Here is a 27,181-nt window from a genome sequence, read left to right as displayed (position 1 = left end):
AGATTTGACTATGAAATAAAAACCTTCCATGATAAACAAAAGTTAAAAGAACTTACAACAAGAAAGCCCACACAACAGAGCATCCTCAGCAAAATATTCCATGAAGAAGAAATGAAAAACAATGAAAATCAGCAGAGGGATGTATTACACTAAAGAAAAAACTTATCAAAGGAGAAACCAAGTTAAGTTAAATAACAAAAACAAAAATGGCTGGGAATGCAAATCATGTCTCAATAATAATCTGAATATTAATGACCTAAACTCACCAATAAAAAGTCACAGAGTAGAAGACTGGATCAAAAACAAACAATCTGCTGCCTTCAAGAGATTCATCTCATACGAAAAACACCCACAGACTAGAAAAATCATACCACTCACATGTGTTGCAGAAGCAAGCAGATGATTCCATCCTAATATTAAATAGATTTTAAACTAAAGTTAATCAAAAGGGATAAAGAAAATCACTTCATATTGCTTAAGGGAACCATACAACAGCAAGATAACAATTATAAATATGTATGCCCAAACAATGGAACATCTATGTTCATCAAACAAACTCTTCTCAGGTTCAAGAGTCAAATTGACCACAACACAATAATTCTGGGTGATTTTAACTCCTCTTTCACAACTGGATAGATCTTCTAAACAAAAGCTGAACAAAGAAATTAAACTTTCACCATTGAACATCATGTTATCCCTTGGACTTTAATATGGTATTCTTTATTATGTTGGAGTAGTTTTCTTCTGTTCCTAAATTCTTCAGTGTTTTTATCACAAAACATTGTTAAAGTTTTTCAAATGCTTTTACTGCATTGATTGGTGATCATGAGGTTTTTCTTTTACTCTATTAATATGGCAAATTATGTCAATTGCTTATTGTATGCTTAACTATATTTTCATTCCAGAAACAAATCTCACTTGATCATGAATATCCTCTTATGATGCTGCTGAATTCAGTTTGTTAATATTTTCTGGATGATTTTCCCATCAATGTTAATGAGGCATATTGGTATATTTTCTTTTCTCTTTACAGTTCTTTTTCTAACTTTAATATGAGTTAAGAAATTTCTCCCAACTCAATTTTTTGGAAGAAATTTTTGGCAGATTGATGTTATTCTTCTTTAAATTTTGTAGGATTTACAGGTAAAATTCCTAATCATTCCAATGTTGTAACTTAAGATCTTTTCAGGCTTTTTCTGTTTATGTATCGTCCATGTGTATATGTGTATCTTTTTATCTAGTTCATTTGTATATATGCCTGCTTTTAAATGTCTTCATTTCCTCGAATCTCACCCCTTATTCTTATCAACACCTTTATTACTCTGTTGTGTTCCTCAATCAGCAATATCTTGCCCCAGATTTATGTGGGATTTTGAACTTCTACATTCTTCATGAGCTGGGCCCAGCTGGTTTCCATGACTTCCTTTAGTCTTGCCCTCTGGGCTCTGAGGTAGGCTTCACAAAGAACAGTCTCAAGTAGTGTACATACATTGCAACAATCCAAATCTGTTTCCATTCTGCTCTCTGCAGTTTGTAGGAGGAAATTGGGGCTTGGTTTCTGCATTCCCCAACCACACCGCATCATAAAATTATTATTCATGTAGATTACTTGAACACACTATTTTTAAAATATTTATTCAACTAATATATAGTTTTGAAATAGTTTTTGATAGCCTATTTGATTTTTCTTTAAAAAATCAATGTTAGAAAATGTAAAATTAGTTCCAGTCCTCACTTTGTTTCTTTTAGGAATCACTTATGCAGATTTCCCAAAAAATTCCAGATCTGATATGTACCCTTAATAGAACATTATAGAGACTAGTATTTTCTGTGCTTAATGTGCTTGAATTTTTAGCTAATTTCTAACCTACTGGATCAGAGTATGAAACCAGAAAGCTTTTAAAAGCAAGATGCTAATTGACAAGATGAGTGGGAGAAAAGGAGAGTTCATGTGCAAACAACAGAGATCATTTTCTAAGAAAAATAATCCCAAGGATCTTCATGCCTGATGGTGATGAATAACAATATTTTAAAGATTTAAACTTATGGTGATTAAGAAGGAAGTTAAGTTAAGCAGAGGTCAAATATTACTATGTACTTAATTATATACTAAAATTTCTTTTAAAATCATACTACTGATTAATTATTCACTAGCACTGAAGGTTTTATTACTACTTTACATAAAATTGCTCTTGACATCTCATCTAAGATGAAATTAAAAGAAGTATATAAAATAATTTTTCAAGCAATTTAATTTTGATTTTTTTTTACATGCTTTAGTTTAGATCTGGAATGTTTCCCTGAGGACCCATGCATCAAAAAATTGGTCTCCAGCTTGACACTATAGAGAGGTAGTAAAACCTTTAAAAGCAGGGACATATGGGATGTGACTCAGTGCAAGAGTACTTGCTGCACAGACATGAGGCCCTGGTTTTGATCCCCAGCAGGGAAAGGGAAAAAAAATAAAAAGGAGATGGAACCCAGTGGGCTGGGTTTGGTCACTGGGGATGAGCCCTCAAAGGGGATTGTGGGGCATAGGTCTGTCATAGTTCTCACATTCCTCTCTCTTGTTTGTCTACTAGCCTTCAGAGAGGCGAGCTCTTTGTGCCATGTGCCCACACTATGATGCTCGGTCTCTCCTATGGTTCAACAGCAATGGGCCAAAAGACCATGATCTAGAACTATGAACCAAAATAATGAAGCTTTCTTCTTTTTAATTGTTTATATCAGGAACTGTTTTGCATCACAGGTGCAATAAGGAACATAATGTGCATGAATGTGTGTGTGTGTGTGTGTGTGTGTGTGTGTGTGTTAGTTTCCTCACTTGTCAGAATTTTCTTTAATGGTTTCATATAAAAACTTTTACAATATTTATTTAGGTACTTATCTCCCATAATATAAAGCTAAGGAAGTAATCAGAAGATATTTTAAATTATGGTTTTAAATACTCAGTTTTTCTAGATTAGTAAAAACCACTGATATTCAACCTTTTTTCAGTTAGGTATTGATATTCGGAAATGGGTTCTTTTAATCAGTTTTTTTTTTTTTTTTTTTTCACTGCTGTGTCTAAAGGATCTGACCAGAACAACTGTAAAGAGGAAAAGTTTATTTGAGGGCTCTCGGTTTCAGAGGTCTTAGTCTACAGGACAGCTCCATTTCTCAGGGTTCCAGGTAAGACTGAACTTCATGGTAGGAGAGGGTGGCAGAGGAAAGCAGTTCACATTACAGTGATCAAGAAGCAGAGAGAGTAATCCCACTCTCCAGATAAAAATATATAGACCAAAGACTTGCTCTAATTTCCACCTCCTCCAGCCACACCCTAGCACTTCAGTTATCAGTCAGTTAATCCCTATAAGGTGATTAAATCACTAATTGGGTTAAGACTCTTACAGCCTAATCATTTTTATCCTTAAGCTTCTTGCATTGTCTTACATGTGAAAATTGGGGGACACCTCTCATCCAAACCATAACAATGGGTCATTGTGAATTTTCAAGATATTTACTATCGCATCATATTTTCATTATAATAACAGATTTCTCACACTTAGAGTAGGGAATAAATGCAATGATTTTTTCCTTAGGAACTTATAATTAATTTATTATATTTACACAAACTCCTACTTTTCCCCCTAAAACACTTACATCATTAAATTTCAACATTAAAACATATATGTTAATTTTATCTAAACTAAATTATATTTAGATGAGTTTGTATTTATGCTTCTTTAATCCACTTGTATACTTATTATTTGATCAACAGAACATTAGCTAATGATTTTCAAGGATAGGACTATATGACTGGGCTTTTTATGAAACTATTAACTTTCTTTTTAACTATCTTGATTATTTGAATGTTAATCACTTTAATCAATCTACCTTATTCAGTTGTCAAAGGAGCCATATTTTGGAAAGAGCTAGAATATATTTAAAGGAAGCTGCAATATAAATGGAATATTATTCATAAGGTTCTAGATATCTATGTAAACAATACAAAAAAATTACATGTAATATATCCTAGAAAATAAATAACTACATATAGAAAAAGGAATATTGTGATAAAGTAAATGATTAAAAACTATCATTTCCACATTTTGTGCCTTAGATCACTTTCACCACTACACTCACAGGTACCAGTTCAAAAAAAGGGATTTTTTTTTCATAATATCTTTATTTGAGCAAAAGAAAATACATAAAAGGAGGAGATATTTATAATTCCTGTTATATAAAATTATAGAAAACATGAAGTTGGATGGGTGTGGCAGGAAGAGTTCTTTTTTTGATTGTGGCAGTGATGTTCTCAGAAGTATGCATGGATATGTCACACTTAATCAAATGTAAATAGAATTATACCTCAAAAACAGTTACAATATAAAATCACTGGTGAGGGATGGATCCAATCTTGGTGTGATTACCAAATTAATTTTTTATTATTTTTTATTCTAATTTGTTATATATGAGAGCAGAATGCATTACAATTCATATTATACATAGAGAGCACAATTTTTCATGTCTCTGGTTGTACACAAAGTAGAGTCACACCATTCGTGTCTCAATACACATATTAGGGTAATGTTGTCCATCTCATTCCATAGACTTTCCTATCCCAATGCCCTCTCCCTCTCCCTCCTTTCCCTTTGCTCTTTCTAGAGTTCATCTAATCCTTCTTTGTTCCCCCAATCCCATTATGAATCTGCATCCTTATATCAGAGAAAACATTTGGCATTTGTGTTTGGGGATTGGCTAACTTCAGTTAGCATTATTTTCTCCAATTCCATCCATTTACCTACAAATGCCACAATTTTAAATATTCTCTTTTAACTCAGACTAATGTTCCATTGTGTGTATGTACCAAAGTTTCCCTATCCATTCATCTACTGAAGGGCATCTGGGTTGGTTCCACAATTTAGCTATTGTGAATTGTGCTGCTATAAACATTGATATTGTTGTGTCTCTAATTGTTAGAGATGTTGAACATTTTTTCATATATTTGTTGATTGATTGTATGTTCTCAACTGAGAATTGTCTGTTCAGGTCCTTGGCCAATTTATTGATGGGGTCATTTTTTTTGTTTGTATGTTTGTTTGTTTGGTGTTAAAATTTTTTAGTTCTTTATGTATCTTAGAAATTAATGCTCTATATAATGTAGATGTGGTAAAAATTCAGCAAATTAGCAGGATATAAAATCAACACCCACAAATCAAAGGCATTTCTGTACATTAGTGACAAATATTTTAAAAGGGAAAGGAAGAAAACTACCCCATTTACAATAGCCTCAAAATAAAATAAAATACTTGGGAGTCACCTTAATGAAAGTGGTGAAAGACCTCTACAATGAAAACTATAGAATGCTAAAGAAAGAAATCAAAGAAGTCCTTAGAAGACGGAAATATCTAACTTGCAATTAGGCAGAATTAATATTGTCAAAATAACCATGCTACCAAAAGCTCTATACAGATTTAATGCAATTCCAATGATATTCCTCATAGCAATAGAAAAGGAAGTCATGAAATTCATCTGGAAAAATAAGAGAATCAGAATAGCTAAAGCAATACTAAGCAAGAAGAGTGAAGCAGGTGACATCACTATACCAGACCTTAAACTATACTACAGAACAATAGTAACAAAAATAGCATGGTATTAGCACCAAAATAGATTTGTAGATCAATGGTACACAATAGAGGACACAGAGACAAACCCACATAAATACAGTTATCTTATTTTAGACAAAGGTGCCAAAAATATACATTGGAGAAAAAAAACCAGCCTCTTCAACAAATGGTGCTGGGAAAACTGCAAATCCATATGCAACAAAATGAAATTAAACCCCTATCTCTCACCATGCACAAAATATAACTCAAATTGGATCAAGGACCTAGGAATTAAACCAGAGACCTTGCGCCTAATGGAAGAAAAAGTAGGCCCAAATCTCCATCATGTTGGATTAGGCTCCCAACTTTCTTAATAAGACTCCAATAGTGCAAGAAGTGAAATCAAGAATCAAATAAATGGATGGATTAAAACTAAAAAAGTTTTTTTCTCAGCAAAAGAAACAATCAGTGAGGTGAATAGAACACTCACATCTTGAGAGCAAGTTTTTACCACACAAACATCAGACAGAGTGCTAATCTCTAGCATATATAAAGAACCCAAATTAAATTTTGAGTGAGCATTAGTCAGTCCTAGAATGCAGCAAATCTACCACATAGTAATCTTGAAAGCCAATGTAGGCAGTTTTTTGTTTTGTTTTGTTTTGTTTTTAGAGGGGGAGAGAGAGAGAGAGAGAGAGAGAGAGAGAGAGAAAGAGACTATTTTTAATATTTATTTTTTAGTTTTTGGTGGACACACAATTTTTATTTTATTTTTATGTGGTGCTGAGGATCGAACCCAGCGCCCGTGCATTACAGGCAAGCACGTTACCACTTGAGCCACATCCCCAGCCCCATGTTTTTTTAATTTATATATTTTTCTCTCTTGAAATTCATTAATATTTTTTCCTACCATGTCTAAATTGCCATTAATTCCATTTAGTGTTTTTCATCCAGCAATTTAATTTTATTTTCTATACGTTCAATGTTTTTTTCATTTTTATATCTCTCATGTCACTCTTTAACAAATTTAATCATTGTTCTGACTTCCTCTATGGAATATGATTATTGCAGTTTAATTTATAATAATTCAAATTTAATATCCCAATTTCAATTTAATGTTTAATTTCCTATCCTCTAATTCTAACATCTGTCCATTTTGAGTTAGGTCTTGTTGGTGAATTGTTTTTGTTGTTTTTTCCTGTTTCTGATTTTGTTTTGTTTTGTTTTATTTATTTATTTATTTGTTTGTTTGTTTGTTTTGGATGCCTGTGACTATTTAATGACATGGGGAAATGTAAATATTGTTAATGGATATCAGATTGTTATTTCTATTAATATTCTTTATCTTTTGTTCTTGAATATGGTATGTTACTTTGACTGAATTTGATTTTGCTTTTGTGATTTGCCAGGTGGGATCAGATAGCCTTTAGAGTTTAGTGAATTACAGCTGATTTCTGAGTTTAGTCCTTTCTGAGCACTCTACCTAAAGTCCCATTAATTATGTTTTTTTCAGTCTGATGGGAACAAGACTTATTTTTGGCCATAGGGAAAATCTGGATAGAATACCTTTTTTATTTTTCAAATGGTACTTTCCTTAGCTACAAGAAATTTCTTCACCTTTGTGAACTGATAAATATTTACATGAGTTTTTGAGGAGAACTCTGGATATCTGGAGCTGGCCCTTTGTGCAGGGGTTTCCTCTCTAGTCCTGAGAGAGCTAATTACCCCTACTTCCATGTATTGTCAATTCTACTTCTCAAACTCTCAGAAAATGCCAGAAGCTGACTTTTTCTGAGAATCTTGATGGTTTTGAAGCATCCTGCACAGCTACCTTGTGGACTATCTGTAGGAACTTATTTGATGTTCTTTTCACAATTAGACTTATATTATGGGTCTGTGAGTAGATCACAGGAAAGTGCAGTTTTCATCACATCACATCAAGGTTATATACTTTCAACAGGAGTGATAACTGTGGATGTTAACCTTGATTGCCTGGCTGAGGAAGCTTTTTCAGATTTTTTTTTTTTTGTAAAGTTACTTTTTCTCCCTCTTTCCATATTGTGGTTTTTAAAGAAACCTGCATTTGCATCCCATAATAAAGGAGTGGATTTTTATGTTCCACCTCTCAAGGGCAGAGTATCTGCATAAAATATTTGTAATTTCTTTGTGCTAGAGATTTGCCTGTTTTCCCATTTATTCATTTACATTGTGTGCTCTCATGGGCATTTATTTCATATTTCTTATCCAATAGTATGTTATGTATTTTTTGCTCATATTGTTTCAGCTTGGACCACTGGGGACTCTTTCAATTGTTTTCTCTATCTCTTTTGTATAGAAGTTAATTAAAAAAGAACAACAATATCAACAAAAAAAGTTTCTTATTTTCTTTTACTATAAGATGTTCCAAGTCCAGATTATATATTTTATGCCCAGCCTTAGAATCAGACATTTCTCCAAGGAGTCCTGGTTTCCTGTATTAAAGATTGTTATTAGAAACCAATAAGTGGACACTCACTGTGCTAATTGGTATTTTGTTAAGATTGATTCTAGGCCCTTTCAGCTGAAAAAATGAGTAATTTTATTTGTATGTACTCATCAGTATGTATACATATACCTACAAATATTTCTATGTAATTATTGGTATCTATGTTAAGCTATGCATGACTTCATTCAGATGTTGCTAACTGTTGCATTTACAATGTGGATCATTCTAGTTTTCTTCTTTTAGTTATCTGTAATAACTGAGAAAGCTAACATCCACCATCCATTTTCTTAACTGTTCCAGTTAAGTATGCATGCAAGAAAGTATCAAAATTGTTAACTCTTTGTGAAACAACTTTAGATAGCATGATATGATGATTCTACACACCACTTTTACTTTTAGTCTTGCAGATTCTACTCATGTCCAAAATTATTTAAGACAGCATATTTACTACTCACCTCCTTCACTGAGGTTATTACATCTATTTATATTGCAGTTAGATAGTATTCTCATATATTGTATTTCATTAGGGGATTCTTCTGTCAAAATAAGCTTGATTAAAAATGTACATACATTCAGGTTCACTTTTGTATCATCAATGAAAATCAGTTAGTTTTGTCAAGTCGAAAACTATGTCCACAATTACAGTATAATGTAAATAGGTACACGGTTCTAAAAATTTCCTTATACTCACCTACTCGACCACTCCACCCTCAAATCACTGATTTTTTTCACTGTCTTCATTTTAGTTTTTAATTTTCTAGCTTACATAATATGTCACTAAATACTTTATAACTTGTTCACATTGGTTCTTTATCTTATATTCATTGCATATAACCACCACCATTTATACCTATTGAAGAACAGTTTTATTCCTTCAAGTTTGAGGCAATTATGAATAGACTATGAATACTCAATCACCAATTAATAATAAGAATGTTGATAATATTCATAATACTAATATAAATGTTCAAATTAGTGACGTTTATAAAATAAGAAAGCTTTGCCAATGTTCTTATGCAATTTTTCATGTGGACAAATTTTCACATTAGGTGAATAAATACCTAGGAGGAGGTTTTTTTTTTTTTTCCATAAATGGAGTTGGTGCTTATTCTGGTTTATATATCAGGTGTCCCCCAAAAGCTCCTGTTTAAAGCTGGAGTGTTCAGAGGTGAAATAATAATATTATGAGAGCCATAGCCCAATCAGTGGATTATCCATTGATGAGTTCATAATTTAAATGGACTAACTGGGTGGTAATTATGTAGGTAGGGAGTGGCTGGGTAAGTCACTTGGTGTGCCTTTGTGCTTGATAACCTGTCTCTGGTTGTTGTTGCAGCCCATGCAACATTTACTCAGTTTCTCCCCAACCTGTGCTGATCAGGGGACTGGAAAATTGACAGGCACAAATATAGAGAAAGCAGGACTTGCTTTCTGATGGGAGAAGACTGGCCACAAGCAAGCTTCCCACTTATATTATATAGGTTTAAACATCTTTTTTACTGTGAGGAAGCTTCTTCAAGATAAACCAAATGAAGTCGTGGTTAAAACAGCTCAATTAAAGCCTAACATCTTGCGCTCACAATTCTCCACCTCTGAGCAGCTGGTGTTTGAATGCAAGGCCATGAATCCAATAAATTCTGTGAGCTGTATAGAATCCCCTTTGAAAAAGGCATCACCATCAACTAAGCAATCTCCATTGGTGCCTTTCCACCAAGAGTTCTCAGAAGGGCATGTTCATGGTAGTTCTTTCTTATCCATTTTTGTTCATAGTTTTTTTTTATAATTTGAATATTAATTTCCTGCAGGCAGATTTCTCTTAATGTGTATATTTATCCTTCTTGGCTCCTCTGAGCTGTAGTTTAGTGTTTGTCAGCCATTTGGAAAGTTCTCTGCTATTGTTACTTCAGATATTTCTTTTGCACTGTTCTTCAATTGCCTCCTTCGCGTATTTTGATAGCATGAATGTTATTACTCTTTTGAAATGGTCACAAATTTCTTTGATGACATGTCCTGAGGTGTCCTCATCACAATCATTCTTCTTGCAGTTAAGTTTCATAGTTTCTGTCGGGTAATCCTTAAATTCACTGATTCTTTCCTGGGATGCCTTCTGTTCATTGATTACCACATAAAAAAAAGTCTTGGTTTTTACACCGTGGGTGATTTCTAGAATTTCCTTTTGATTCTTTCTTAGAGTTATTGTCTTGTGGTTTATATGGTCCATTTGTTCTTACATAGAATATATTTTTCCTTTAAACACATAAAATAGTCATCCCAGTTGTTTTAAATTCCCTGTTTTATAATTCCTACCTCTGATTCATGTCAGCTTCTTATTCTGATGGTCTTTCATTTTTACTTCAAACTGTATTTCTTGAGTATGACACATAATTTTTTTTTGTTGAAAATGGAGTGCCAGGTAATGAGGGTGATAATAATTGAGACAATGAGAGTTTTAATGTGAGTTTTAATGTTAATCTGGCTAGGCTTTGGGCTCTGTTTAACATTTGCTATAACCATCAGCATCAAAGGATTCTAAATTCTCTTATATTCTTGTATTGTTCTCTTCTAGTTTCCTTGTACTTCCTTAAGAACTTTTCCTCAGATAAAATCTGCCTCTTGCTGTTATGTCAGCTATAATCCACTGCTACTATACTAGAAGTCTGCTGGTTTGACGGGAAGTTGTGAGAAAGGGACTATTGTACAATCTGTCAATTTATTTTTCTTGCTGTAAGGACATGAATAATGACTTCCTATGTCTTTCCATGTTAGAGCTGAAACAGAAGTCTTGACTTGTTTCAATGGGAAAAGTAATGCTGGGTCCTGTTACTACATTTAAGAGAAAGAATCTAGGCTTGATTGTATGCATGGATGCCTAAATATGTATGTAGTTTATTGTGTTTTTTTTTCCCTAAAACTTGGGATGCAACCATTAGTAGAGTAAAATAATTTCAGACGAATTATTAGAGAATTACTAAACCCTGGCATTTTCAGGATAGATTCTACTAACCATCTCAGTTTTCTAGGTGGTTCCTCCTGTTGCACCTATCTTATCTACTTCTGCTTCTCCTTTATTCCTGAGTCCCTCTCTTCTCAACACTGAAACTTATTTGTCCTCTGTACTCTCTTTCCCCCAACTCAGGTCCTTCAGTGACTAGCTTACACTTGTTAATTCTAAGTATTACCTCTTTTTGTATTTGGTTATTGATTCATTGAGAATTTTTAAGCACTCCTTTGGTCTTCTCAAAAGAAGAACCCACTGTATATGTTTGTCAAAGTAACAATCATAGCTGTTGTGATCACTGGTTTTATTTCCCATGCTTTCTATGAGAACAGGGGTGTTTGGGGCATGATGTTTTACACTGTGTGGGTATTCTTCCAAGTACATGGTTCCAGGATTTCAATACATGTTCTAGGTGGTGCTACTCAATATGTACTTCTTAGATGGACCATCTTTCCCAAAATATTTGTTCCTAATTAGTGAAGATGTAAGACAATTAGAGTGTGAATCTGTTTATTACATTTATTACTTCAGCTAAAAATTATTTGAGGCTTCTTAAACAAGGATACAGTACCTTACATTTTATTCTTGGATAAACACTTTAGTTAGCACTAAAAGAAGAATAGCACTTTGAGTAGCTATTCTAGGTCTACAGACTCTATGGGAAGCCCTCGAGGTTACAAAACTAGACAATCCCTGAGAAGTATCTCCAGGTAGTGAAAGAAAAAGAAGTTACTACTTGCACAGTGGAACTTCCCCAAATTCTTTCCTGGATCTTCTGGAATACATTTGAAGAAATGCATTCAACAATGATATATTTAAAAGAAAAAACAACAAAACATGAAATAAATTCACAGTAAACTAAAAAAAAAAAGATTTTGCTTTGGTACCATTAGTTATAAAGAAACAAAAATCCTTTTTCTATGTATCCTCTGCATTTCCCATAATCTCTCTTCCCTCTTAGTTTTGTGCTCTTTGAGAAATAAAACTTCAACTAGCAAGAAGAGAGAAGCAGTATATTTTTAAAGCACTTAGAAAGTTGCTGGATGTTTGTAATTTAATTTTTAGGAGCTGTAAAGTAAGGTAGAAAATAGGTATTATAAAGTGTCATTATGGAAAAATTACATTCTGATTAGTTAACAGCTCTGATATTATTTGAGATTAGATCAAATTTAGGCAATTGAATCTTTTTTGTAATTCTAGAGCATTTTACTAGGTTTACTCAGAGAAATTTCACTAATCTATTGTCAAGGGATTTAAGTCGCCTCTTTGTATACTTATGCAGCATGCTCAGCCTTCAGGAACTCTGAGAGGAGAACCATTTCCATCATCTGTCTCTCATTCCTCAGTAACTTCCAGTCTCTCCCTCTGCACTTACCCTGATTCTAACATATCCTTGGTTAATAATTTGCTTATGAGAAATGTTTAAAATTACTCTCTATGTATATTACTTATCTAATCCTATTCTTTATTTGGTGAGCAATGAAAATAAACTTACCAGGTGATAAAAATATCTACAAAATGTTGTTTTAAATTTTAAGGAAAAGGCATAGTGCTTTGGATATTGGTGCTTATTGTGTTGAAGTTTTAACAGATTTCTGATTTTGAAAAGTAAACATATTTAATGAGATCAAGAACAGGGATCTAAGACCAAGAATTTTATTCTATGAGCGTTCACAGCTAGTATAGTTTTAGAATAATATTACCAATCCTTTAAATTATTTTATTTCCGAATGGTAAGAATAGAAAATTTTATTTCACAACAACTTTAAAAGTTTATGAGTCCCTTCATCATTTCTCATAAACATATTTTTTCTTTTTAATTATGAAAGATTCTTAATTGTCTATAAAGAAGCTTAAAACTGAAAATTACTTATCTATGCTTGAGTAACTGAGTCATATCTTGTTGAATTTTTCAAATAGTCAACTAATCCCTTGATTCTTTCACTTTTGTTAACTTGAGAAAATATTAGACAGATTCATACTGTTTTATAATTTTCACATCATATTTCTTCTAAGTAAAAATCAGAGATATCAAAGTAGTCAACAGGTAAATTATAAATAAGCAAACACATAAGCAGATAAAGTAAAATGAATATGAAGGAAGCATATATTTACTATATTTTGATAGTTATTTGGAGTTATTTCTCTATTTGGAAAACTGTTTGGAAGTTATATAGCCCATCTACTCCTTAAGATACTGAAGAGCCTATTAAGTATCTTAAATTTTAAGCCTATCCTTAAATTTTTACTAACAAAACTCTATCGGGTCAGCCAATATTCTTGACCTATTTGTTCACATTTCTGCTTGATAAGGTAAGTGTACATTAAAAGAAATTATTTAAAAATTATAACTAAATTAGTCATTATTGAGTTGAAACTAATGGGAAACTGCCAAAATGTATTCCACAAAAGCCAAAAATATTTCGTTTAGACTTTAACCACATTTTTGTATCCATACTTCCCTCATATTATGGGGTACTTCTTTATTTCCTTCTTTTTTCTTTTCTAATTTAATTTACCATGAACTTAGGTCCTTACATCTTATAAAGTAAGAATATGACTTATCATGAAATAAATAGAAGTTCTAATATTTCTGATTAAATAAATCCTTATCCAAATGGAAAATAATGGTAGGAAAATGAGGGGATACTTTAGCAAATGTAAAATTAGAACACAGCACCAGACCAAAATTCTGTGCATTTTCTACACATGGACACGTGTATATAAGGCAAAAGGTGGGGGTGGGGGGGTGCCAAAGGACAGTCAGTGTAGGTTATGAATGATTGACTTGGGAAGATGGGGGTTCAGTCAAGAGGAAATAAAATATTAATACCTTCACAATGTTTCCCCTCTTCCAACCTGTTGTCACATGTCTCCAGGAAATTGTTCCTCCCTCAAGAAGTTGTTGTGAATGAGTAGCCCTGGGTAGTTACCCTTCTTGCATGTACCCCTGGGCAGCTTCTTTCCACCTTGGATCACACCACCTTTTGGGTCAGGTAGGCAGGTTGGGAGGTGAGAGCATGAGAACAAAGGAGACCTAAAATGTCTAAAACTGGGAGGACACCTCCACTTCCTGAGGCACCAACTTGGATCTCCTCCTCTGCAGAGGAGCCTCTGTCCCTTTCTCTGTTCAATCCTTTAAATAAAACTTTTTGTTCTTGCCTCCGCATTTGTAGGGTGTGCAACCTTGAACAATGGGAGACGGGACTTGAACCTGATTCTCAACCTTGGTAACATCTCATTTCACTCAGCACCAAAGTGTCACCACCATGCATTAGCAGTCAGTCTTTTCCTCTATAATCTATAAAGAAGAAATTTTCAGCAACTTTAATTTTAGAGAAAAATGTCCCAGTGTTCCTTGTAACACTTTTGGAGGCATAGAAAAGAGCTGGGTTTAGCCAAGAGGCTAAGAGGATTAAATATATAGGGGTGAAAAAGCCTCTCTATGTCTCTCTCTCAATTTCTGTTTTCTTTCTCTCCTCCTCCTCCTCCCTAATTTGAAGGATTTCTACTTGCATGAAGCTAAAGAAAGAGAGGTAGTTGATGCGACAGAACCAGACAGATTATGGGCTCAGAAAGAGAAAATCAGATTGGAAGGGGCTAAAGGTTAAGTGGACCGAGCCTGTGGTGTTAGATTGCCTAACATTGCTAACAGCAGCCTGGACAGCGCCCCCAAAGGTCCTAGCTCATTGCTCCTGTTTAGCAAGTGCTTCCTTTAAGAGCCATCAGGACCCAACTTCTTCAGGGCACATTAGTCCTAATTAGTCTGCAGGACTTCAGCCTTTGCTAGGGCTGGGTTAGCATTAGCTGTCTTCTGCCTCCAAGGTCCTCCTGAGCCCAGAAGCACCCTGAAAATCTACAGCTTGCAATGATGGGGAAGATCACACTCTGCAAGCATATTTAAGTGTGGTCACATAGGATGTTTTCATTGAACCCAGTTCTTAAGAACAGCCTCCAAACTCTCTCTAAAACCCTCTATATACAAAACATTGAGACACAAGAAAAATTGTGAGAATTAAGGAAAATAAAAGTTTATAATTCTTTTTTTGTTCATACCAGTTTGGAAAATGTCAGGATATTTGCAATAAATATAAGTTTTAATATGCTGACACTTGCCATGAATCTCAGGAAGTTTGAGAAAGGAATGGGGTGCTAGACATGCAGAATTACAAATGCATTTTACTATAAAGCATTTTGACTGTTTGTTTGTGTAGAGCATTTCAAAAACTTGTTACAGGAATCATTAGAATATGTTGCCTATATACTGTGCTTTCCCTCCTTGGAGAAGACTCACAGAGACAATTTCTCTGTGATTGCAACACTGAAAGTGCTGACAACGATCCTGTTGTGTTTCACACACGCCCAGGAAAACTTACATCTAAATACATATGCTTCTAGCAAATGCATAATTCATGTGGTCTAATGCTAGAATCCTAACCTTACCCTTTCCAAAATTGCATTGCTTTATTTTACTTCAATTATCTTCCATTGAGGTAATTTGTATATTTTTATTTTTATTTTTTTAATTATATGGCATTCTTGTGAGCTAACAGATAGTCCTGCGGGGAAAAGGCTTGAATAAATAAATAATAAAAAGAAACAATATATAAGTAATACATAAACAAGAAGATAAATTTTGATGTTGTCATGTATTTTGTCAGGGTTTCATTTAAGTTAAAAGCTAACAATCATTCTTTGAATTCAGACCTTGAGATAAAACCAGTGTCATTTGTTTTGCTTCATATAAGTGAGAAGAATCGTTTCTCTTTTCCAGAAAGTTTTATTATCAGAGCTATTTGATTTCTTTGCATTCCCCTTTGTGTTTTATTCTTCTTTATAGTTGCTATATATGTATGAGCATCAAATAATATTTTTTAGCAATATGTTTGTGTCTTAACATTTTTGGTGAGCTGTATATTACTATATTTGATGTTACACAAATGTAATAACTTTATACTGATATAGAAACTCTTTTTCAAATCTGAGTCTATGTTTTCAATAATAGTGACACCCATAAACCAAAACAATTGTAGCTATGTGAAAAAATGAGTTTATTTCCAGGTAATGCATACCATATTAAGAATATCATTTATACCTGGCATTATGGCACATGTATTTAATCCCAGAAGCTGGGAAGGCTGAGGCAAGTGGACTATGAGTTCAAAGCCAACTTCAGCAATTTAGTGAGGCACTAAGCAACTCAATGAGAACCTGTCTCTAAAGTAATTTTAAAAAGAGCTGAGTATGGGGTTGGGTGCTTAAGCACCTCTGAGTTCAATCCCTGGTAACAAAACAAAACAAAACAAATATCATTGACAACTATAAAGTAGCCCTAATGAAGTTGGAGGACATTATTTTTAAGCACAATGAGATAGGCACAGAAAGACAAATATCCTATGTTCTCTCTCTTATAGATTTGGAATAGTGGTGGGGAAAGGACAGAAATGTGATGGGGGGATGGTCATGGGGAGGATTTCAAATAGAAAATTTCATTTAGACAGCCAGTTATATCTATAGCAAAATAGGGACTCCATAGTTAACCATAAGTTGTTGCTTATTTCAAAAGAAGGTCTAGAAGAAAGAACTTTAAAAATTCCTAACAAAGAAATAGTAAATATTTGAGGTGATGCTGATTTTATAATTACACATGGTATACAAATATCAAAACACTACTTTCTACGCTGTAAATGTGTCTTATGATTATTTATCAATCAAAATAAACATTAATTTATTACTTTGAACTTTGCCCTAAAAAGTTTAATTTTACCCTTCAGATTAACTTTTATCCTATTCTTTTTTTTCTGAATTGAACATCAATATAGAGTATTCACTTCAAATAATAATAATAAGAAGAAGAAGAAGGAGGAGGAGGAGGAGGAGGAGGAGGAGGAGGGGGAAAATTTATTTAGGAAACATTTAAGAAAATAGTATATTTCCTAGCATTTATTTTATTTTCCTCAAAGAGGGTCTAGTTGTATTTCCCATGAATTCAGATGTACATCTATCCTGAGTTCTCATTAGCACAAGATTATCTGCATACCATAATCTAAAGCACCTTGGAGAAATTCATTTAGGTTTTCGTGTATACTATTATCTAACTGATATTTCATTTTCTTTTATTTATGTTCTATCTCTGTTTAAATACATGAATGATAGATGATAAAGTTAAATTTTGAACCCCATGCATTGTTTTTCTGATACACCTACTTAAAGGGCATATTTTTGTTCTGTATGAATATAGGTAAAAATATTTGAAACTGATAGCTTTAGCAATGTAGTAACTTTCTCATTTGATATTTAAAGGTCAGGATTCCTGAAAGCATCAAGGTAAATATAAGATGCAGTATTGATTGATTCTTCTCAATATGCTCTCAGTAAAAACTCCAAATGTGAAATACTTTATCAGTCCCTTCTGATAGGGTCCCTTTTTATCTTATACTACAAAATAGCTGTACAAATTTAGATCAATCTGGACATCACAATGGTTTGCACAGAATATTATATTTCAATAACTCTATCTGACATCACAGTACTTTTGAATGGCTTAAAGGATTTTACTCTGAAACCATTGCTGTCATCATAAAAATGTGAATGGTTTGAAAATATTTCTGTCAGCAAATCTGAAGACTGGGGAATAATTTACTAATGTAGTAAGTGTTTTCAGCCTTCAAATGCTTTGAAATATATGGTTATAATTTCAGTATGATGTTTAATGTTATATATGTGAATGATAAAAATGTATCTGACATTTATTTAAGCCTAAATAGGTACAAGGCAAGTTTATCAGCATGTAACATTTACAGGTCATTTAGATACCTGTATAAGTTTGGAAATATTCTTTTTTTTAATATTATAAATGAAAGAAACTGAAGTCCTGAGTGTTGAAACATTTGCCATATCCTTACAATTCTATGTACAGGAATTGAGATTTGTTCTTAGGAAAGCTGATGCCTGAAACCAAATTCTTAATTCCTCTGTTTTCTCATATACAAATATGTATTATAAGATAGAACCAAAATAACATGAGGTCAGAGAAATTATTTATAAAAATAGTATTAGTGTTAAGAATATCAACACTGATATAAAATTATGTCACCAGTAACTATATTCCATTCATATGTGTATGTATTCAAAATATTTTACATATGTCTTCTTATAAAAATCTAATGGATAACAAAAATCATGCATTTATTTAAAATAAACATAGAACTAGAAAGGTGTTAATGCCAGTACTCATACTCATTAAATTATTCTAAATTAATGACATCTAGTATTGTTGCTTATGAATAAATGGAGTTGCATCTCAACTAGTTGCTGAGCCAATTGAACATGGAAATATCCAAGAAATATAAATAAACATGAAATTAAGTACTTTCAATTAAGTTTAAAATTGTTTTCAGATGATAGCTCAAATTTTATCTCAAAGACAATGATAAATGTGAATAGGATGGTCACTGGAACCTGTGATACCACAGATACAATTACAGCAATATTTGTGATGAGATGTTGATTTTAAGTAAAACCTTTGTTCCTCTATTATTTTTATAGTGGTTAAGTATATATAATATAAAATTTACTATTTTAACAATTTTTAAAATTACAGTTCCATGACATAACAGATAGTCATGTTGCATAACTACCTTTACCATCCATTTCCAGAACTTTTTCCTTCTCCAAATGAAACTTTATCTAGTGAAGACTACAAACACTCCGTCTTTCTCCACCTTTACTTCTGCAACCACTACTCTACCTTTCTGTCTTTGTTATTTGATTTTTTTAGGTATCTATTAAACGTGTAACCATACATCATTCTTGTGATTGGCTTATTTCACTTAACATGTCTTTAAGTTTGGTTCATTTTTTAGCATAACAGCAGTTCTTTTCTTTTTCAAGGATGAATGTGTGTGCAAGAGTGTGTGTGTGTGTGTGTGTGTGTGTGTGTGTGTGTGTGTGGGCGCCATATTACATCTTTTCTACCTTTCATTGTTAAGTCAAATTAAACTCTAAATTTAGAATAGAAATATTTTCCCCTAATTGGCAAATGCTTGGAGAATGTCACAATTTTGGTTAGAGAATAAATATATTTCTGATTTTGTGTTTTTATGTTGACATTTAATCATGATATACAGCAATGAGTTTCTGATTAAAGGCACCCAAAAGACTCAAGAAAACATATACAGTAAACCATTCCTAAGTATCACATCCATAAGTTAAACTGTGGATTAAAAAAATTTCTGTAAAAAGTTGTATCTATACAGAACAGGTATACACTTTCAATCTTTTCCCCCTAAATAAATAAAGTATAACAACTATTAATATAGCTTTCTCATGGCCTTAGATATTACAAGTAATCTAAATATGATTTAATGTACATAGGAAAATTTCTGTAGGTTTATGCGCAAATTTTTTATTTTCTATGGGGGTCTCAGAAACAATTTCTCATGGATTCTGGAAGCTGATAGAATTTGAAAGTTACATCCCCAATAGAATGGTGCTTTTAGAAAATGATTTGCAGATTTGAGAAGTGTGTTAAGTTATAAAACATAGTGAAAGATCATGAGTGCCCACATTAAAATGTGAACTTTGTTTTTTTTTTATTTCTTACATACATGACATTCGTGGAATGCATTAGAATCATAATTATCCACAGCACAATTTTTCATAACTCTGTATATAAAGTATATTCACACCAAATTATGCCATTATTCATGAGCTCTCTTATTATTTTTTTATCATTACAATTCTTAATATACCTTTATACCACAATTTATCATATCTCTGTTTGTATATAAGATATGTTGACACCAAATTCACATCTTCATACATGTATTTTGTATAATTATGAGGGTCTCCTTCCACCATCCATGCTATTCTCCTTCTTCCTCCCTTTCCCTCCCACCCCTAGTCCCTATCTAGAGGTAATCTTCTTCCCATGCTCTCCCTCCCTACCCCATTTTGAGTCACCCCCCTTATATCAGAGAAGACATTCAGCATTTGTTTTTGAGGGTTTGGCTAACTTAGCATAATCTGCTCTAATGCCATCCATTTCCCTTCAAATTCCATGATCTTATTCATTTTTAGTGCCAAGTAGAGCTCAATAACACAATAACTTAGATTTAATTGACATATATAGAAGATATCAACCAATGACAAGCAGATATACTTTTTCTCAGCATCACATGGATTCTTTTCAAAAATAGACCATATATTATGCTACAGGGCATCTCTTAGCAAATAAAAAGGAGTAGAGATACTACCATGCATTTTATCCAATCATAATGGGATAAAATTGGAAATCAATAATAAAATAAAGAAGAAAAATTCTTACATCACATGGAGAATGAACAATATGCTACTGAATGAACAATGGGTTACAAAAGACATCAAGGAGGAAATTTAAAAATTCCTAGAGGTAAATGAACTTTGTTTTTTTTAAGAAAGAAGCTTATTTTGAAAAATTTTTACAATTTAGATTTAAATTATAATTCATTTGAAAAAAAATAATTAATACTTGTAATATGTAAAGCATTGTGTTCACATTGCAGTAGAACTAGCAGATGACTATGTATTACTATACACATATTTTTAATAAATATTTATAATTTTGCATAATTCTATGAAGCCAAATCCAGAGTCCTGTGAAGATTTGAAAAGGAAGACATAACCTGGGGTGCTTGGAGACAGATTTGAGTACTTTTGTCACTCAGACTTCTCTTTTACCTACAGCTCCCCATCCTGACCATATTCTCAGAATTTGCCTCCAAGTTGATGATATTTGTATAATATTGACACAGTTCTCCACTTTTTTTTTTTTTGGTGGGGGGAGGTGGTATCAGGGATTGAACTCAGGGGCCTCATGGGCCACTCAATTGAACCACGGAGCCACATCCCCCTATTTTGTATTTTACTCAGGGTCTCACTGAGTTGCTTAGCATTTTTCACCTTTGCTGGTGCTGGCTTTGCTCGCTATCCTCCTGCCTTAACCCCCTGAGCCACTGTGATTATAGGAGGCCAACTAGTTCTCTACTTTTGATGTTTCTATTTTTGAAAATTAGACTAAATTGTCTCCATTTGGGCACCACATGAAGGAGTGCCTTGGTTGCAAAATATTATGTCCATCTTTGCTTTATTAAAGGGGTCATGACAGGCTCTAAGAATATGTGCTTCCTGTGTTTAAATTCTAGATTAGTTATGTACTACCTGGATGCATCATCATTGTATGCTTGTTTTCTATCCCTAGATCATTTTCAACCCTGGACTAGAACAATTAAGCTATAAGTGAAAAGGGTAAGACAGTCTTTCATGAGAAAAAATATTTTGCTTGTATTTGAGGTTTTTTTTCCTCTTACTTTGCAGCAAGTGAATATCATCTTTGTCCTTTGCTATTCAACATATTAAAAAGGAAAGAAATGCAACTTCTTTTTCCTTTTCTTTGAAATGATGTTTCCTTCTCTACTCACTGCAGCCAGTTTTTCCCGGCTGCTTATATCATGTTAAATAAGTTCCTCTGTAGCACAGAAAAGCATCAGCTTTTTCAGGAGCAAAACAACTGATTGGTGTGCCAAATCCAGGAGAGTCACCTTTGTGTGATTTCCTAGGGACACTTACTGAAGGTGTTTAGCTTGTCCATCTGTGATCTGGGAGGAAATCCAGACGTCTGTCAGTACACTATAGTCTCCTATGATACTGATTTTAAGAATAAAAGGATTTGAATATTAAAATGACAAAAAAAAGATTAATGGATATAGTTTGGTCAAAAGCCAAAATGGAGTAAATTGAGATCATAGACATACTATCTTCAGAAGTAAATATCTTGAAGCCAGAAAATTGAATATCTTTTTTTAAACAAGCTATGCCAGGAATCCTATCTGTCATTTTTAATAACTGTAATTTAATTAATTGTAATTGTAATTACTGAGAGAATTTGAAAATTCATTTTAAGATAATTTTACTTACTTTAAGATTCCACATTGTATCAAAATAAAATATTTTTAAAAGACCTGTCTTCCTTGTGGCTGTTCAGGAATAGAATGTTCCTGATACACTCTTGAAATCTGATTGCTTTTAATTTTATCTGAGAATAAGTTATGGGTTTCTGTGCATTATCTCATAGTTGTGGTGTGCTTAGAAGTCATTTCATGCCAAGACTTAAAGATTTTGTTACTATAATGTACAATAGTGGACTCCCACAGGCACATTCTGCTAACCATCTGAGGTCTTCCCATCTAAGCACAATAGTACAACACGTATCTTGCCATTTCATATTGGGAGCTAACAGCTTCCTCTAGGACTTACTGTCGTGAGCAAACAGCATATCGTGCTCTAGTAGAATCTATTAGTTTATGTGATAAGGGAATGAGACTTTTACTGCTTCTGACACTTTAGAAAAGATACATTTAAATAACCTGTACAAGCCAGTCTTATTAAAAGATTAGTTCATCATATATTGAAAGCAATATTTAACTCTATGGTAGTAAAGAATCATTTCTATTTATTTTCCACATTCAGGATTTTTATTTAATTTTCTAAAAGACAATGTACATACCTCCCTTATCTATTCCTTTTAGTGTAACAATTTTCCATAATAAAATACTTAAAGATAAGCTTTCATCAAGAATGAGATGAAATAGCAAAAACAAACAAACAAAAAACACTGCTGCTTTTAGAAAAGCAACACTTGCTCCAATTCAAACAAAAGCACACAGTGTTTGCTGGATATGTTTAAAGTGTTTTCTTGGGGCTTACTTTCCTCACCAACAGGCAAATGGTGGCCATGTTTCTCATGCTGGATGGTGGAGGCTTACTTGGTTTCACATTCAGAAGACACTGGATGTAATACTAAGTTCTTGAAATTCCAACTTTTCTTGACGCCATCAGTGCCAGTAGTATAAAATCTGTGGCCATCTTACTTGGTCACCTTATAAATAGACACTTTAGTGATGCTAGACTTGTGCAGTGTCTACAAGTCTGCATTAGGTCTTGGGTGGTGGCCCTCTTGTCCATGTTGCAAAAATGGTCCATGGCAGACATGTTGGGCATGATGCTCTATTTTGGAATGTCTAGGTTGAAGACAAAGAGTATTGTACAGTAGTCAGGGCCAGCAGCCACAACACTATTCTCTGAGACAATCAGGAGTGGCAAGACTTCATTTTCAGAGTGGAGACCTTTTTGAGTCATTGGCAGCAAGGCAGGGTGCGGTTGTGACTGAACCAGGAGGAGTTGCTCCCACTGGCAAAGACATTGATTCTGTGGACCCAGTCACCAGTGTCATTGTCAACAAACTCTGATGGACATCAGCTGACCCAAAGGGATTTTGCTGCCCCTGGAAGTATTGGTTGGCTTTTCATCTACTTCTTTACTGGACCCAGAAGATACTCTACATCTGAAATCACATGACCATGCAGCTAGCAAAATGTTGGGAAGCCCATACAAGGTGAGGACATTGGAGCTATGATATTTTTAAAGTCTTTGCTTACCCACTAGTCATTTCCAGAATTGAAGGAACAAACAAAAATGAATCGTGCTCTCCTTCCCACAGCAAAATTGTTCGCCAGAGGAGATTGATCAGTTCACAAACTTGCCTGCACGATTAAACCTCAGGATCACCTGTGTTGGTTTCCAGACACAGTCTTTCTGACTCCAGATATAGGCATTGCTATCTGCCCTACAAGTGGCCATGCCATCCTTCTATAAAAGCAGTCAATAATTCCAAGGGATCCATGGGCCCCTTGGGTTCATTAGCTTTCACTCACTTGCTCCCATTCTTCTTACAGATGTGCACTTCATTATTATTGGGGTTAAGGGTCATCTGGGTAATGTCCCTCTTTTAGGTATGGCAGTTGATTCACTCTAGTAAAAACTGATGCAGGGGGGCTGGGGATGTGGCTCAAGTGGTTGCGCGCTCTGGCATGCGTGCAGCCCGGGTTCGATCCTCAGCACCACATACAAAAAACAAAGATGTTGTGTCCACCGAAAACTAAAAAATAAATATTAAAAAATTCTCTCTCTCTCTTTGCATTTTCAAAGGATAAAAAGCTGGGGGTCACAATGGTCAGGAACAGATTGGAGCCAAGAATTCCTGAGGTCAATTTGGAAGATAAGGCTTCAGCTGGCACAGGTGAAGGCAGAAAATCACTTTAGTAAATTTACATCTGTATAACAATGATTCAACTGAGTGCTCTAAAAGATGGTGAGATGCTTTTCATTTAGAAAAATGAAGAATCCATTGTATTTACACTGATGTATAAAACAGTATGCTATATAAATTTAATCAGGTTATGTTCTAGTTATAATTTTATTCCTTAGTGAAGTCTATGACTATATCGTTCAGCCTTAGAAGTTATATGTTATAAAAATCATTTTTTTAACTTAGTGGTCATGATAATGTGAAGTTATGAATGTACAGAAACCATCAGTCAGCTTGAACGTTAGGATTGTGAAAAACGATGAAAAACATGTCAGGTTGGGACGGTGCTGAGTCATCCAACTTAGGTTCAGCTTGGTTAGTAAGCAGAACTAGAGATCTCTGAAGTATCTGCTTCCTGTGATCACTTGCATAGTATTAAAAAAGAATGCAAGAAGTCACAAAGCAATAAACCGTACAGAATGTGCCAAGAAGTTCAGGATCATAAATGACAGACATCACTGAAAAAAGCTGAAAACTATACCTCTAGTTATTTTGACATGAATAAGTGTGGAAATAATTTTGAAATCCAGTATGTGTTGGGTTAAACAATATATAAAACACATAAACTTATTATCTATTTTTATATACTTTATTTTTTGTAAACATCAATGCCTTAATCTTAAAAAATTATCTCAAATTATAGTTTCTTGTTTTCTAACAGTTCAGCAGGAATACAGCATCTTTCTGAAGACTTGTACTCAGTAAATAATCAACAAATCTTTAAGATGATAGAGACATAAAGGGAATCTCAGAGTGTGATTGCAAAAAAATAAGTCAACTATGTATGTAACAAAACATTTTAAGTATTAGATTTTGTGAAAAAATTATATTTCTCAATCTATTTTCAACAATGAGTAAACAGTTATTCATGTAACAGTGACTTAGTCAATTCTAGCTAGTACAATTGTATATAATCTACCAGAATTTAAAAATCATCTACTTCCATTTTCAAATTTTATTAACAAGGATTAAAATGAGCACAATATCAATGATATATATTCAATTTTATATTTAAATATGATTAATAAATATATTTAAATATGTGAGTAAATATGTAATGATACAAGTTATATAAATAATTAATATAATACTAACAAATAATGACAATATCAATAGGAAATAATGCCAACATTTAGGCTGATGTTCAGGAAGTTATATCAACACAGTTTAGAAACTAAATAACTGACCTAACCAGAGGGATTCATTTAACCACTCAGGCCTGTTCAACTGTGAAACATTGAAAATGACTAATAATAGTGCCTATATTGACTTATGGCTTGGAGTTAATATTAGTCTGTCTCTGGTTTTTTGTTCATCTAGACTCTAGTTCTCATACTGCCACTATCACATAGGTACCTCAATCAAGTTATTTAATATCCATCTCAGTTTATTCACTGGCCAAATAAAGATAATAATAGTATTGTCCTCATAAGGTATTGGGGATTGAATGTGCTGTACAAAGCACAGTGGTTGATGATAAGCAACCCAGTGCTACTGTGTTGGAATTTGCTGGTAGAATCAAGTTTAATTCTTGAATAAAGGGATGTCTGTGAGCTACCATCAGTACCATTTATTCTGGACTTGGTTTATTCATGTAAAACCCAATTGTGCTTAATTGCTTATTCTTCTTACATACATCTGAAAATAAAGTATTCTATGTGTATCAATTTCTTATTGCCTGGTCTCATATTTACACCCTGATATATTATTGATGATATTTCATGATATTGGGATTGAACCCAGGGGTGCTTAGCACTGAACTACCTTTATTTTATTTTGACACAGTGTCTTGCTAAATTGCTGAGACTCGCCTCAAAGTTGTGATCCTCCTGCTTCAGCTTCCCTAGTGGCTTGGATTACAAGCATGCACCACCATGCCAGGCAAATGCTAATTTCTTTTTCAAGCCCCAAGATTTCGCTCTGATCTACAAGTTCTGCTTGATTACTGGCATTGCCTGTTTGGTACTAATTACTAACAGTTACTAATATGACTAAAAATAAAACAATAAATTATACACAAAAACAAAATAAAATGAAAGAAGTTTCAACTACTGTTGTTATAGTTTGGATGTGAGGTGTCACCCAAAAGCTCACATGTAAGGCAATGCAAGAAGGTTCAGAGGAGAAATGATTGGGTTGTGAGAGTCTTAACCCAGTCAATGAATTACTTCCCTGATAGGGATCAACTGAGTGTTAACTGAAGTGGTAGGGTGTGGCTGGGGCAGGTGGGAATTAGGGCGTGACTTTGGGAGATATATATATATATATATATCATGAAGCCAGCCTTCTATGGACTTAGACCTCTGAGCCCTCAATAAACTTTTCCTCCTCTACAGTTGCTCTGGTCAGACCCTTTAGTCATAAGACAGAAAAAGCTGACTAAGACATCTGTTTTAAAATTTTTTCTGCCCAAAGAAAGTTGAGTGTTTTTAGTACTGCTTGGGTCAATAACACTATGAAATAATGTGTTCTTTATTGTTTTCTTCTTTATATGTTTTTTTAAGTATGTCTACTTTTTTGAAATCCACATTTCACCTTTTTAGAATTTCTAGTAATCTGGAGAACAGCAACTTAATTGCTCCCAAGAACAAGACTTTCAGAAAATAAGCCTTTTGTTTTTTACCCCTATTAAATTCAAAATCAGAGCCACTACTACTAAACTTTAGGAACATTCACACCTCTTATGAAGAAGACTCACAATAAAAATCATGAAAAAGCAATGAAAATAAAATTTCAAATAAATAAATAATTATTTTCCATAAGTATTCTTTACAGAATCTCTCCCACCTTCTCTTTCATCTCTTCCAACTTTGTTTCCACCTCCTTCATCTCCTTCTTCTTCTTCTCCTTTTTATTTCATTTTTTTACTCCAGAAGCTATAGATATCAGGGAAGTTATCTGATCCCCTCAGACTTCAACTTTCT

The 27,181-nt window shown here is 33.5% G+C and overlaps 1 pseudogene; it reads right to left on the bottom strand.

The window, feature by feature from the left end:
- Nucleotides 1-21,256: 21,256 nt before the first annotated feature.
- Nucleotides 21,257-24,713, bottom strand: LOC143400197 (actin-related protein 2/3 complex subunit 1A-like; annotated as a pseudogene).
- Nucleotides 24,714-27,181: the final 2,468 nt, after the last annotated feature.

This window comes from Callospermophilus lateralis, chromosome 5, assembly GCF_048772815.1.
Source record: "Callospermophilus lateralis isolate mCalLat2 chromosome 5, mCalLat2.hap1, whole genome shotgun sequence".
Classification (NCBI taxonomy): domain Eukaryota; kingdom Metazoa; phylum Chordata; class Mammalia; order Rodentia; family Sciuridae; genus Callospermophilus; species Callospermophilus lateralis.
The sequence above is the reverse complement of the archived record's forward strand: the minus strand, read 5'-3'. Positions and strand labels throughout refer to the sequence as shown.